The sequence below is a fragment of the Oryx dammah genome, unplaced genomic scaffold (genome assembly GCF_014754425.2).
Source record: "Oryx dammah isolate SB20612 unplaced genomic scaffold, SCBI_Odam_1.1 HiC_scaffold_11072, whole genome shotgun sequence".
Taxonomy (NCBI): domain Eukaryota; kingdom Metazoa; phylum Chordata; class Mammalia; order Artiodactyla; family Bovidae; genus Oryx; species Oryx dammah.
This window is the reverse complement of record NW_024080466.1, coordinates 753,077-768,082: the sequence shown is the minus strand read 5'-3', so window position 1 is coordinate 768,082 and position 15,006 is coordinate 753,077. Positions and strand designations below refer to the sequence as shown.

Sequence of the window (15,006 nt, the reverse complement as noted above, 5' to 3'; positions counted from 1 at the left end):
TTGCAGCCATGAAATTCAAAGACGCTTACTCCTTGGAAAAGAGTTATGACCAACCTAGATGGCATATTCAAAAGCAGAGACATTACTTTGCCGACTAAGGTCCGTCTAGTCAAGGCTATGGTTTTTCCAGTGGTCATGTATGGATGTGAGAGTTGGACTGTGAAGAAAGCTGAGTGCCAAAGAATTGATGCCTTTGAACTGTGGTGTTGGAGAAGACTCTTGAGAGTCCCTTGGACTGCAAGGAGATCCAACCAGTCCATTCTGAAGGAGATCAGCCCTGGGATTTCTTTGGAAGGAATGATGCTGAAGCTGAAACTCCAGTACTTTGGCCACCTCATGTGAAGAGTTGACTCATTGGAAAAGACTCTGATGATGGGAGGGATTGGGGCAGGAGGAGAAGGGGACGACCCAGGATGAGATTGCTGGATGGCATCACGGACTCGATGGACGTGAGTCTGAGTGAATTCTGGGAGATGGTGATGGACAGGGAGGCCTGGCGTGCTGCGATTCATGGGGTCACAAGGAGTTGGACATGAATGAGCAACTGAACTGAACGGAACTGAATAGTATGTAAATGATTTTACAACTATGTTCTTTGAAGAATGTTGGATAGCAATTTTCTTTTCCATTTTTTGTTTTTGTTTTCCATATTTTGGTGTCAAATTTGTTCCGACCACATAGGAATTGATTCCTCCTCCCCTATTTTCTGAAAGAGATTTGGATTGGGATTATTTATTTATTTTGCAGTTGATAGAATTCACCAATGAATCCATCTAGGTAGGAAGTTTTCTTAATAGGAAGATGTATAATAGCAAATTCAAATTCTTTACTATATACAGAGCTATTTCTTCTTGTCCTCACTCACTTGTAATCATCTTCTTATAATTCGTTGTGTCAATTTTGATCTTTTACATTTTCTCAAGGAATTTGTCAATTTTATCTATGCCATTAAATTTCCTGGTATAACGTTATTTGTAGTATTCTCTTTTTATCTGTTTAAAGTCTACAGAGTCTGTAGGGATATCCTTTCTTTAATTCTTGGTATTAATACCTTAGAAATCTCTCTCTCTCTCTCTCTCTTTTCCTCTCTTTCTTGTATATTTCTTTACTTATTTATTTTGCTCAATCTTGCTAAGAGTTGATTAAGTTTTGCTAATCTTTTCAAAGAACCAACATTTTTCTTTATTGATTTCTTTATTTTTATCTGTTTTCTATTGTGTCAACTTTTTATATCTTTCATTTTTAACTTTATCTTTTGATATAAGTATCCAAAGTCATAAATTTTCTTCAAAACACTGCTTTTGATGCAGTCCAACAAGTTTTTATGTATTATCTTTTCCTTTTCATTTAGTTTAAAAATTGTCCCCAAATCCCCTGTTATTTCTTCATTGACCCATGGGTTATTAGAAGTATATTGTTTCATTTAAAATATTTTGCAATTTTCTAGACTTCTCATTGTTATTGATATCTAATGTAACGCCATGGTCATCAAGGACATACTCTGTAATATTTTAATCTTCTAAAATATTGAGACTTGTTTATAGTAAGGGATAATTTGTTCTGATGAGCACTTTTGATCAATATATATGCACTTGAAAAAATATATATTCTTCATATTTTGGATTAATGTTCTATAAATGATAATAGACTCAAATGATTGAAAGTGTTGCTCAAGTCTTCTATATTCTGACTGACTTTTTGCCTATTTGTTCTATATATAACTGAAAGGTTGATGTTAAAAATAGTCTCCATACATGATTGTAAATTTTCCTACTATTCTCTTTCTTCTCTCAGTTTTTGATTTACATTTTCTGAAACTCTTAGGCATACACACAGTTACAAATATTAAGTCTTCCTGTTGAATGGACCCTCTTATCATTATGCTTCCCTGGTATCATTATGCTTCCTTTTTATCATTACACTTTACTTATTATTACTAGGCTTCCCTGGTGGCTCAGATGGTAACACATCTGCCTGCAATGTGGGAGACCCGGGTTCGATCCCTGGGTCTGGAAGATCCCCTGGAGAAGGAAATGGCAACCCACTCCAGTACTCTTGCCTGGAGAATCCCATGCACAGAGGAGCCTGGTGGGCTACAGTCCATGGGGTCACAAAGAGTCAGACACAACTGAGTGACTTCACTTTCACTTTTCACTTTCTTATCATTATGACTTGTTCCTCTCTATCTCTGATACTCCTTGACTTGAAATCCCTTTAGTCTAATACTATTCTTATATCAATAACTTCAGATTTGCAGATGACACCATCCTTATGGCAGAAACTGAAGAGGAACTAAAGAGTTCTTGATGAAAGTGAAAGAGGAGAGTGAAAAAGCTGGCTTAAAACTCAACATTCAAAAAACAAAGATCATGGCATCTGGTCCCATCACTTCATGGCAAATAGATGGAGAAACAATGGAAACAGTGACAGACTTTATTTTCTTGTTCTCCAAAATCACTGCAGAGGGTGACTGCAGCCATGAAATTAAGACACACTTGCTCCTTGGAAGAAAAGCTATGATCAACCTAGACAGCATAGTAAAAGGCAGAGACATTACTTTGCTAAGAAAGGTCCATCTAGTCAAAGCTAAGGTTTTTCCAGATGTCATGTATGGATGTGAGATTGGACTATAAAGAAAGTTGAGCGCCAAAGAGTTGATGCTTTTGTGTTGGAGAAGACTCTTGAGAGTTCCTTGGAATGCAACGAGAGCCAAGCAGTCCATTCTAAAGGAAATCAGTCCTGAATATTCAGTGGAAGGACTGATGCTGAAGTTGAAGCTCCAATACTTTGGCCACCTGATGCGAAGAGCTGACTCATTGAAGACCCTGATGCTGGGAAAGATTGAAGGCAGGAAGAGAAGGGGACGACAGAGGATGAGATGGTTGGATGGCATCACTGATGCAATGGACATGAGTTTGGGTAAATTCCAGAAGTTGGTGATGGACAGGGAAGCCTGGCGTGCTGCAGTCTATGGGGTCACAAAGAGTTAAACACGACTGAGTGACTGAATTGAACTGATTCTTACAGTTACATTTTAATGCTTTATCTTCATCCATCCAAATAGGAAAAGATAATAAAAGAGGCTAAAGTTAAAAAGTTCAGCTTATCTAATCTTTATATCTAAAATGTGTCTCTCATAGAGAGTGTATGATTGAGTTTTGAGTTTTATCTAGTCTTACAACATCTTTATATCAGAATATTAGTTACTGATATGGAATGTAGTCATTGATACAGTTTCATTTAGATCTACTACTATGAATTTTATTTGTACTCTTTGTTTTTTATTCTTTGCTCTTATTTTTATGCCTTCATTTAAATGATTAGAGTATTTTTAGCATTCCATTTTAAAATTTTAATTGGCTAGAGATTGGGGGCAGGAGGAGAAGGGGACGACCCAGGATGAGATGGCTGGATGGCATCACGGACTCGATGGACGTGAGTCTGAGTGAACTCCGGGAGTTGGTGATGGACAGGGAGGCCTGGCGTGCTGCAATTCATGGGGTCGCAAAGAGTCGGACACGACTGAGCGACTGAACTGAACTGAACTGAACTGAAGAAACTATATCTCTGCATTATTTGTTGTGAATCTGTAAGGATTAAAATATTCATCCTTAAATTGTCATGATCTACAGAGGGTTAAAGTCATACTATTTCACATCAAATGTAAAAAATAACATACTTCTATTTACACCTTCCCACTCAGACTTTGTGTTATTGTTGTCATTTATGTTACATGTACATTCATTTTAAACTTCATCATTCTCTGCTATAATTTTTCCCTTAAATAGTTATATGTCTTTTAAGAAATTAGAAGAAACTAAGTTGCATGTCTTCCGTCCCTGGAAAGGTTCCAATGTCTCCTAGTCTATGGAAACTTGAATAGAATTTGTATCCTACTGTTGTGTGAGAATTTTATAAATCTTAGTTATGTTGAATTGGTTCATAGTGCTGTTTTAAGTCTACTATATACTATATCCTTCCACTTCTACTAATTTTTGAGGGTTTGATATGGAAACTGCAGCTAAAAATCTTAATTTATCTACTTAAGCAATTGTAATATGTAGTGGAGCTGTATGTAGCCTGCCATATTTTCCAGGTCTCCTGTAAATGTGTTACCGTGCTTTCACATTAATATATATATATTAATATGCTTATATGTATTTTTCACAGTATTTTTCACAGAGCTAGAACAAATGATTTTACAATTTGTATGGAAATACAAAAAACCTCTAATAGCCAAAGCAACCTTGAGAAAGAAGAATGGAACTGGAGGAATCAAGCTGCCTGACAGGCTCTACTACAAAGCCACAGTCATCAAGACAGTATGGTACTGGCACAAAGACAGAAATATAGATCAATCGAACAAAATAGAAAGCCCAGAGATAAATCCACACACCTATGGACACCTTATCTTTGACAAAGGAAGCAAGAATATACAATGGAAAAAAGACAATCTCTTTAACAAGAGGCGCTGGGAAAACCGGCCAACCACATGTAAATGAATGAAACTATAACACTTTCTAACACCATACACAAAAATACACTCAAAATGGATTAAAGATCTAAACCTAAGACCAGAAACTATAAAACTCCTAGAGGAGAACATAGGCAAAACACCCTCTGACATAAATCACAACAGGATCCTCTATGACCCACCTCCCAGAATACTGGAAATAAAAGCAAAAATAAACAAATGGGACCTAATTAAAATTAAAAGCTTCTGCACAACAAAAGAAACTATAAGCATGGTGAAAAGACAGCCTTCAGATTGGGAGAAAATAATAGCAAATGAAGCAACTGACAAACAACTAATCTCAAAAATATATAAGCAACTGCTGCAGCTCAATTCCAAAAAAAAAACGACCCAATCAAAAAATGTGCCAAAGAACTAAACAGACATTTCTCCAAAGAAGACATACAGATGGCTAACAAACACATGAAAAGATGCTCAACATCACTCATTATCAGAGAAATGCAAATCAAAACCACAATGAGGTACCATTTTACACCGGTCAGAATGGCTGCTATCCAAAAGTCTACAAGCAATAAATGCTGGAGAGAGTGTGGAGAAAAGGGGACCCTCTTACACTGTTGGTGGGAATGCAAACTAGTACAGCCACTATGGAGAACAGTGTGGCGATTCCTTAAAGGACTGGAATTAGAACTTCCATATGACCCAGCAATCCCACTGCTGAGCATACACACCGAGGAAACCATAATTGAAAGAGACATGTGTACCCCAGTGTTCATCACAGCACTGTTTATAATAGCCAGGACATGGAAACAACCTAGATGTCCATCAGCAGACGAATGGATGAGAAAGCTGTGGTACATATACACAATGGAGTATTACTCAGCCATTAAAAAGAACACATTTGAATCAGTTCTAATGAGGTGGATGAAACTGGAGCCAATTATTCAGAGTGAAGTAAGCCAGAAGGAAAAACACCAATACGGTATACTAACACATATATATGGAATTTAGAAAGATGGCAACGATAACCCTGTATGCAAGACAGCAAAAGAGACACAGATGTATAGAACAGTCTTTTGGACTCTGAGGGAGAGGGAGAGGGTAGAATGATTTGGGAGAATGACATTGAAACATGTATAATATCATATGTGAAATGAATCACCAGTCCAGGTTCGATGCAGGATACAGGATGCTCGGGGCTGGTGCACTGGGATGACCCAGGGGGATGGTATGAGGAGGGTGGTGGGAGGGGGCTTCAGGATGGGGAACACGTGTACACCGTGGCGGATTCATGTTGATGTATGGCAAAACCAATACAATATTGTAAAATAAATAGCCTTCAATTAAAATAAATAAATTTATTTTTAAAAATAAAAATACTAATAAACTGCAAAATATACATATATAACAAAAACTCTGAAAAAAGTCTTATTTTAAAATACAATTAACCCAAAATCTCCAACAAAAGAAAAAAACTAAAATTCTGAATATCAAATATGTCCTTTGTAAATATCAGAGGTGAATAAGTTTTGTGTAAGGGTTTTCAGTATTTGAAAAATTATTTGAATGGAATTCATACTCAATAAGATAAATACTGATTAGATATGTAGTGAAGTGGTAACTCAGGACAGAATAAACTGTAAATACAGGTTGTTCTCTCCTCTTATTTTTTAAAATATAAATTTTTGTTACAAAGAATCCCGTATTTCTAAAATTAATGAAACTATTTTGAATTTCTCTATGATTTTATAATTTATACTGCTGCGATCAAAGCCTGATTAGCTTCAATTTTTAAAACTTTAAACAATGAGAAATATCTACAAAATTTAAAAGCAATTAAATTTCTTTTTAAATATTGACAAAAAAGAAATTAAAAGAAGATTTTTGTTTTGTTTAGCTACATGTTTACTCCTTCTTGAACCATTCCTTTCCTTCTGTAGATTCAAGTTTCTAGTCATTTCTCTTCAGACTGAATAACTTGCTTTAACATTGCCTGTAATGCAGGACTAATGTGACTAATTCAATTTTATTTTAAGCCTGAAAATTTCTTAATTTTGCCTTCACTAAAAAAATATATTCCACCCCCCCGCCCCCCACTGGTTATATCACTGGATTGGCAGAACATTTTCTGCTTATGTTCAGAATTTAAATATGCTACTTCATTGTCTGTGGGCCTCCATTGTTTCTGATGAGGAACGGTTATGTATATACCACCATCAATAGTTACATCAATTTTTCAAGTGGCTTTCAAGATCTTTTCTGTATATTTGGATCTCAGCAGTTTGACTACAATGTTCCTAAGTGTGGCTTTATTTTTATTTGTCCTCTTGGGTTTTGCTAAGAGTCTTTTATTTCAAGTTTATGTTTGTTACCAGTTTGGGAAAATTTTTAGACATGATGTCTTCACATACTTTTTGTGGCCCATTCCCTCACTATTCTTTTTTCATTCTGGTCCTACAATTACATGCATTTTAGACTATAAGCACTCCTTATTGGGTTTGTTTACTGGCTTCACAGATATTGCATTTTTTATAAATTGAAGTTTTGTGGTAACCCTGCACCTAGCAAGTGTATTGGCACCATCTTTTAACAGCATTTGCTCACTTCATGTCTCTGCATTACCTTTTGGTAATTCTCACAATTTTTCAAACCTTTTCATTATTATTATATACGTTATGGTAATCCGTGAACAATGATCTTTGATGTTACCATTGTGATTGTTTTGGATTACCACAAATTGTACCTATATAAAATGACAAATTTAACTGATAAATGTGTGTGTTCTAACTGCTCCAATGACTGGCCTTTTCTCCATCTCTCTCCCTCTCTTTAAACCTCCCCATTCCCCAAAACACCACCATATTGAAATTAGGCCAATTAATAACCTTACAATGGCCTTTAAGTATTTAAATGAAAGAAAGAATTCCATCTCTTGCTTTAAATCAAAAGCTAGAAATGATTAAGCTTAGTGAGGAAGGTATATTGAAAGGCCAAGATAGGCTGAAAGCTAATATAAGGAAAGCTTTAGTGATCTGAATAGAAGATCAAACCAGACACAGTAACTCCCTTAAGTCAAAGTTGAATCCAGAGCAAGGCCCTAACTCGCTTCAATTCTACAAAGGCTGAGAGAAGTGAGGAAGCTGCAAAAGAAAAGTTTGAAGCTAGCAGAGGTTGGTTTGAGGGGTTTAAGGAAACTAGCCATCTCTATAACTAAAAGTGCAAAGGGAAGAAGCTAATGTGGAAGCTGCAGCATGTGGTCCAGAAGAACGAACTAAAATAATTCATGAAGGTGGCTTTATTAGACAAGAGATTTTCAATGTAAACAAAATGGCCTTCTATTGGAAGAAGGTGTCATCTGGGACTTTCACTGCTAGAAAGCAGAAATCAATGACTGGCTTCAAAGTTTCAAAGAACAGGTTGACTCTCTTGTTAGAAGCTAAGCTCAACATTCAGAAAACGAACATCATGGCATCTGGTCCCATCACTTCATGGGAAATAGATGGGGAAACAGTAGAAACAGTGTCAGACTTTATTTTGGGGGGCTCCAAAATCACTGCAGATGGTGACTTTAGCCATGAAATTAAAAGATGCTTACTCCTTGGAAGAAAAGTTATGACCAACCTAGATAGTATATTCAAAAGCAGAGACATTACTTTGCCAACTAAGGTCTGTCTAGTCAAGGCTATGGTTTTTCCTGTGGTCATGTATGGATGTGAGAGTTGGACTGTGAAGAAGGCTGAGTGCCAAAGAATTGATGCATTTGAACTGTGGTGTTGGAGAAGACTCTTGAGAGTCCCTTGGACTGCAACGAGATCCAACCAGTCCATTCTGAAGGAGATCAGCCCTGGGATTTCTTTGCAAGGAATGATGCTAAAGCTGAAGCTCCAGTACTTCGGACACCTCATGCGAAGAGTTGACTCACTGGAAAAGACTCTGATGCTGGGAGAGATTGGGGGCAGGAGGAGAAGGGGACGACCGAGGATGAGATGGCCGGATGGCATCACTGACTTGATGGACGTGAGTCTGAGTGAACTCCGGGAGATGGTGATGGACAGGGAGGCCTGGAGTGCTGCAACTCATGGGGTCGCAAAGAGTCGGACACGACTGAGCGACTGAACTGAACTGAACTGAATGCAGCTGGTGACTTTAAGTTGAAGCCAGTGCTCATTTGACAGTCTGAAAATTCTAAGTCCTTAACAATTCTTCTCTATAAATGGAACGACAAACCCTTGATGATAACGCATCTGTTTACAACATGGTTTGCTGAACAAAATACTTTAAGCTCATTATTGAGCACTAATACTCAGAGAAAGATTCCTTTCAAAACATTACTGCTCATTGACAATGTATTAGGTCATCCAAGGGATCTGACATACAAGAGATATACAATGAGATTAGTGTTTTCAGGCCTGCTAACCCATCTATTCTGTAATTCGTGGATCAAAGAGTAATGTCAACTCTCAAATCTTATGATTTAAGCAATACATTTTGGGAGCTGGATTTTTTCCCTTAGTTTTCCCACTGTTCTATTGCTTTCTCTCCACATTCTCTAATTTCCAATCTGGTATTAAGCCCATCCAGTTCAGATTTTTCATTTCAAATATTTCATTGTCAGTTTTACAGTTTTTATTTGGTCTTCTTTTATCGTTTCCATTTTTCTGCTGAGATTCCCCATCTGTTCATTTATTATGACATATTTTTGTTCCAACCCATGAAAATATTTACAATAGTTTAAAAAGAAAAACTTTTTCATTAATTCAAACATCTGAGTCATCTTGGGGTTGGCTTCTCTTTGCTGCTTTCTCTCTTGTCTATGGGTCATATGTTCCTGATTCTTTACATTTAAATTCACACTGACCATTATGAACTATGCATCTTGATAGCCTGTATTCTGTCAGTTTTTTCTTAGTGTTGATTTTTGTTCTAGTAGTCAGTTAACTTTTTTGGACTTGAATTTCAAACTCTGGCTCCTTTGATAAGCAACTGAAATCTCTACTGTTTTCCATTCTGACAGGTCTGGTTCATTCCCTTATGTACATGCAGTTCAAGGGCTGGTCATAGCGTTTGTCTGCAGGTATGGGGGCCTCCACCACAATTATCTCCCTTTCCAGAAAGCTTCCCCTCACTCATCTTCTACCTTGGCAATATCGAACTCCATTCTTTGACTCCTTGAGCCAATAAGGCTGCAACTTTGTGCTTGAATTCCAGCCATTCCATGTCACTCTTAAGGAGAATGCCCACAGGCAGAAAATTCATAACTGTAAAACTCACACAGTGCAGTTTCCTTTTTCAAGTGTCTATATTCCTGTTTCTGCCTGCTTTGGATCACTTTCCAGTGCCTTCAACTTGTTGAATTTCTTCACCAAGAATTTATTCTTCTTCTGTAAATAACAGCTTGTCTAATACAAACTGCTATTGTAAACCTTTCTGTTTATAGTTAAGACAAAACAATATCTAATTCCTGACGCAGGCCCCCAGATGGGCTTTTGAGACCCTTCCCTGCAGAAGGCTGCCTGCATGCAGCGCATTCCATTGGAGCTGAAGAGCAGGAGGATTTAGGCTAGACCTCAGACTGTCATAGAGGCCTGGAGTGGGGGGTCAGTGTGCCTCAGTTTCCTCCTGAACAACAACTGGATTTTTACAGTATCAAGAAATTGTGGCAGGGGCAGAAGGGAGGCTTCCCTGGTGGTTCAAACAGTAAAGAATCCGCCTACAATGCAAAAGACCCAGATTCAATCTCTGGGTCAGGAAGATCCCTTGGGAAAGGGAATGGCTACCCACTCCAGTATTCTTTCCTGGAAATTCCATGGACACAGGAGCCTGGTGGGCTGCAGTCCATGGGGTTGCAAAGAGTTAGACCTGACTGAGCAAATAACACACACAATACCTAATGTTAGGACCAAACTGGAGCCAGGACAGGCTCTAAGGGGCAGGCTAGGCCTGAGGTTTAGTCTCTAGAAAAGCTGAGGCACTGGAAACTCCCGCAGGCAGTGTAGCTCAACCAATCAGAAAAAATCCCCGTAGCCCCCTGCCTGCACCAGACCCAAGCCAATCCGGATAGGGATGCGAGGTTTAAAAGTCCCACGCGTGTGTATGGTTTAGCCAATCAGCTATGCTGTTACAGGAACAAAGAACCGTCTGTATAAAAGTAGATGTGATTCAGAGCTCGAGGCTCTCGTCAAGACTCCACTGCACTGGATGAGACGGGAGCTCTAGCTCGAGCTAGCAATAAAACGCCTTTATGCATTTGCATTGCTGTGGACGTCTTATTCTCTCAGTTTTGGGGACTCGGACTTCAGGCACACTAATTCCTGTTTATTTGAATAGAAGACACTTTGAAAAAAGTGGAAAAAAATTTTTTAATATATGTATTAACTTCCAAAAAGTCAAAGACAAAAAATATAATTATTATTCTATTCCATGTTAAAATTACCCTTTTTAAAAATACACAGAAATTCTACTGTAGTAACTTCTACTTTATCTTCACAAGTTTATTCTAACTTCCTGGTAGAGCCCTTCTTCCTGCTATACCACAATTGCTAGAGTATAGAAAGTTTATCAGTCATATCACTCTCTGATGCTGCTACTGCTGCTAAGTCGCTTCAGTCACGTCTGACTCTGTGCGACCCCATAGACGGTGGCCCACCAGGCTCCCCCATCCCTGGGATTCTCCAGGCAAAAACACTGGAATGGGTTGCCATTTCCTTCTCCAATGCATGAAAGTGAAAAGTGAAAGTGAAGTCACTCAGTCGTGTCCGACTAGTAGCGACCCCATGGACTGCAGCGGATCAGGCTCTTCTGTCCATGGGATTTTCCAGCCAAGAGTACTGGAGTGGGGTGCCATTGCCTTCTCCATATCATTCTCTAGGTACTGAAAAATATAGTTGGATTCCTTACTATATATGTCATTCCTTTTCAAGTGGGAAAGGGCTTACAGTAGATCTTATCGACAAATTAACCCAATTTTATATTCCATTCATCTCCAACACAGAAGTTGAAAAAACTAAATATTCAGTTATAGTTCCCTTTGAAGCTAAAAGTGGGCATGTGACAAGTTTTGACCAATAATAAATAAATGGAATTTTTCTAGGTGACATCTAAGAAAGCGTTTGTTTTCCTGATAGAAAGAAAACATGTCGTTAGCACAGCTCCTTTTAAAATAGTCACAATGTCAATGCCTTAAACTCGCAAGCATGAAAAATGACCATAAGAACAGTTCTATCATTCGGTGCCATTGACCCAAAGTCAGTAGCCTCTTAACTCCAAAAATCCTCAGGAAGTGAAAAGTATTCATTTAAAGTACTAACAGTCACGTTTTCCTTACCTACAGCCAAAATTACTTTTAATTGCTGTACAAATCCATTTCCAACATAGATCAATTATGCTAATTTATATCCCCAATGCCTGTTACAGTACCTGGGACATAGAATTTACTGTCTTTATTAAATTAATTAATATAGGTCTATAATTTATAGTAATATTAATATTTAAAGCCAATTAAATTTGATATAATTTTGGAAGTCAATTTTTTTGAAAATTCGCATTTTTTCAAATACCTTCTAAAAAACTCATTGTTGATGACCATCACATGTTTACATTACTGTATCATCCTTTACAAAGTGTTGACTTTTGGGTTGGTTTGGAATATTCTTTAAAAATTCTTCCAAGATTTATAAAACACATCTGCAAATGTTAGATTTAAGGTCAGGCATTACTGTATGAATCTTTCTTATGATTTTAATGTCCTTACTTGCATTTCTATCAATTCTTCATCAGCTGTGAAAATTCAGCTCATCTCTATTAACCTCACCTTAGATACATTTTTTCCAGATTTTCTAGGACTTTTATTATTATATAACATTGTAATAATTGCAAAATTGCCAAAGCAAAACATTGCAATATCTAATACTCTGAGATTTAGATTCTGTGATTTGAATTCTATTTTTCATTAGCTATGAAAATCTGAGTTAAAAAATATTATAATGCATAGAGAAATCTAAATCCTTAAACTTTTAGAAAGCATAACTTCATGGAGAAAAATCTATTTTCATTAATATGTTTCCATGCAGTTTATATTTTTAAAATAAAACTTTTCTATTAATATAATTTCTCATCTGGAATATAAATATTCTCAAAGTAGAAGTAAGAGGTTGTTAAACTTACAGTTCTATTCAGTAAATTTTTTTTGTTAAACCCTCAGCATTTTAAATCATAGGAAGTAGTTATGGATGAACTATGTTTCAGTTGTTTAAAGAACTGTAGGGAACATAATGAAAAGTTTCTCCTAACTCTGTGCCACTCAGAACAAACTGACCTCATCCTCGTGAGGTTTTGTGGTGTGACTGACACCAAGGCTTCTATGTAAGGTATGAAGATAATGCATCAACCCTGCCTGGAGCATGAACATGTGGTTTGTAAATCATGAGAATGGCTTCAAAAGAAAACATGGACAAAGTTGAGTCCAAGGACTTCATAAAAGCTGAAATGAAGACACCCATGTATCAGAGAGTAGCAAAATAGTTTTAAAAGTAGGTGAACACTTTCCTGGGACAGTGGAGGCCCCTAATTTCCTTCCTACACTCAGAAGTCAGGGAATTCTAGGGTTGAAGAAGTTTAATAACATAGTTTTTAATCTTCAGCCCATAGTAACAGATAACAGACATATAGATATAGTGTGAATAAAGATATACACACGCCTGTGGTTAAGAGACCTTAATCAAAGAGAATACGATTTAGCAGAAAATATCTAACCTGAGCCTGTAGTTATTCAATTTGATGCAAAGGGCAAGTTATTTCTTATTTAATAATTAAGTATTCTAACGCATACCCTTCTATCAGATGGACAACAAAGATACTAAGTAGGAAGTATTTCTTACCTCCATAAATTATTTCTTTTACTTATCTTTATTCTGTCTTGAATTTAAACTCACATGTCTGAAATAACATGGTTGTAGGTGGGCAGACCTCAGAAGTCTGAAGTGGAGTATGAGTTTCTTTGAACAGTAATTAATATCTATTCCAAATAATTTGCATGGTTCTATTCCCCAAATTTCTAAGAAATATTTACCCATCAATCACAAGCCACAAAACAGATGCAAAAGCACAAAAGAAATAAAAAAACAAAAAAGATGATATAAAACCTACCCTGACAATAGAGGACTAGAAAATAGCTATACACTTTAAGTCTAAGAAATTTAAAGCTCTAGCAAAGTGAAAGGATTCATTTCAAACAGAATCCAAAAAAAGCATTCATTAAATGTAAACATTTTTATATTCTGCTTCTTTACACAAAGATAAGTTAAAAGTTCTGGCGACATTATTCAATGATGATTGTGGTTGAAATTTCTGAATTGAAAGAATTGCATTTTCTATCTGTTGGCCAAACTTATAGATATGGCCATTTGATAACTAAGGCCCTCAAATTATAAGATTTTTCACAAACTTTAAAACTGTGTCTTAACAAAAATACCACATAAGAAAACTGAACTTAGGCACAATTCTCCTATTCTTAGACTTTGTTAAACTCTGAAAAACATAATAATTAAATTGGCTGAGAACTGAAGATTTGCTGCCTTTAATTTCACTGTAATGCAAAGGCAAGGATGTCATTCATTCAGGCATCTTAATTATTACTTCTTGGAGTGCGGGAGGGTGTGCTAGCAGATGATCAAATTGGTGCTCTTTGTGTGTCTGGGTAACATCTTTCTATCACCCATCACAGAAGCAGTTTTTAGGAAACCTGTAACTGATCAAACCATTTCAGATAGTTGGAGGATAGGCCATGCATTGACAACCATGTATGAACTAGGAAACCCTCCTGATTATCAGGGGACAGACTTCCATGAAAAAGCATGGTAATCCCATGAGTCATATTGCCCAGCAGATTACCTAAAAAGATTGCCACTTTTGACTGTATACCACATATGGATGAAATCAATTGAAGAGATTTGAACAGAAAGAGTTATCAAGTTAAAAACTGCAAAGTGAAAATTGAACTATTTGGGAGCTATGATCCACAGAAATAACTCATTATTGAAGATCACTATTAGGCCAACAACTCTGACTTTGAGACCATCAACGAGCAATGTGTGCAGCGCTGCAGAACATTTCTGGAGAAGGTTCACTGACCGGGTCCAGTCCTGTGAGGCCCAGACTTATCCCCACAGGCCCCTTTTCTCGGCTCAGTGTCACAGTTCCCTAGCTCAAGGTCATGGCCCTTTCTTCAGTTGACCCACTGTTTCTTATTTTTAAAAAATAATTATAGATAAAAATCAGTTGTATTTGGCAGAATAATAAATAAGCATTTGGGGTTAGGCAGTGTATGGGGTGAAGGTAAATCAGAAAGCATGGCCTCCACTGTCCTTTTGGATGATGTGTGATGTTGGCCCGTCTGCTCAGTGCCAGGCAGCGGCTTGATGAGTAAGTGCATAAGTAAGCGTGTTGCTTGTAATCTGTTCATGGAACAAGCTGATGACCCTGGAGCCACAGCAGCCTTGCCCCCCCTCCATCTTCAGTGGAATGTAACTTCTCCT

At 37.2% G+C, this 15,006-nt stretch overlaps 1 pseudogene; it reads left to right on the top strand.

The window, feature by feature from the left end:
- The first annotated feature begins 14,062 nt into the window (after window positions 1-14,062).
- LOC120860398 lies at window positions 14,063-14,601 on the top strand (annotated as a pseudogene).
- Window positions 14,602-15,006: the final 405 nt, after the last annotated feature.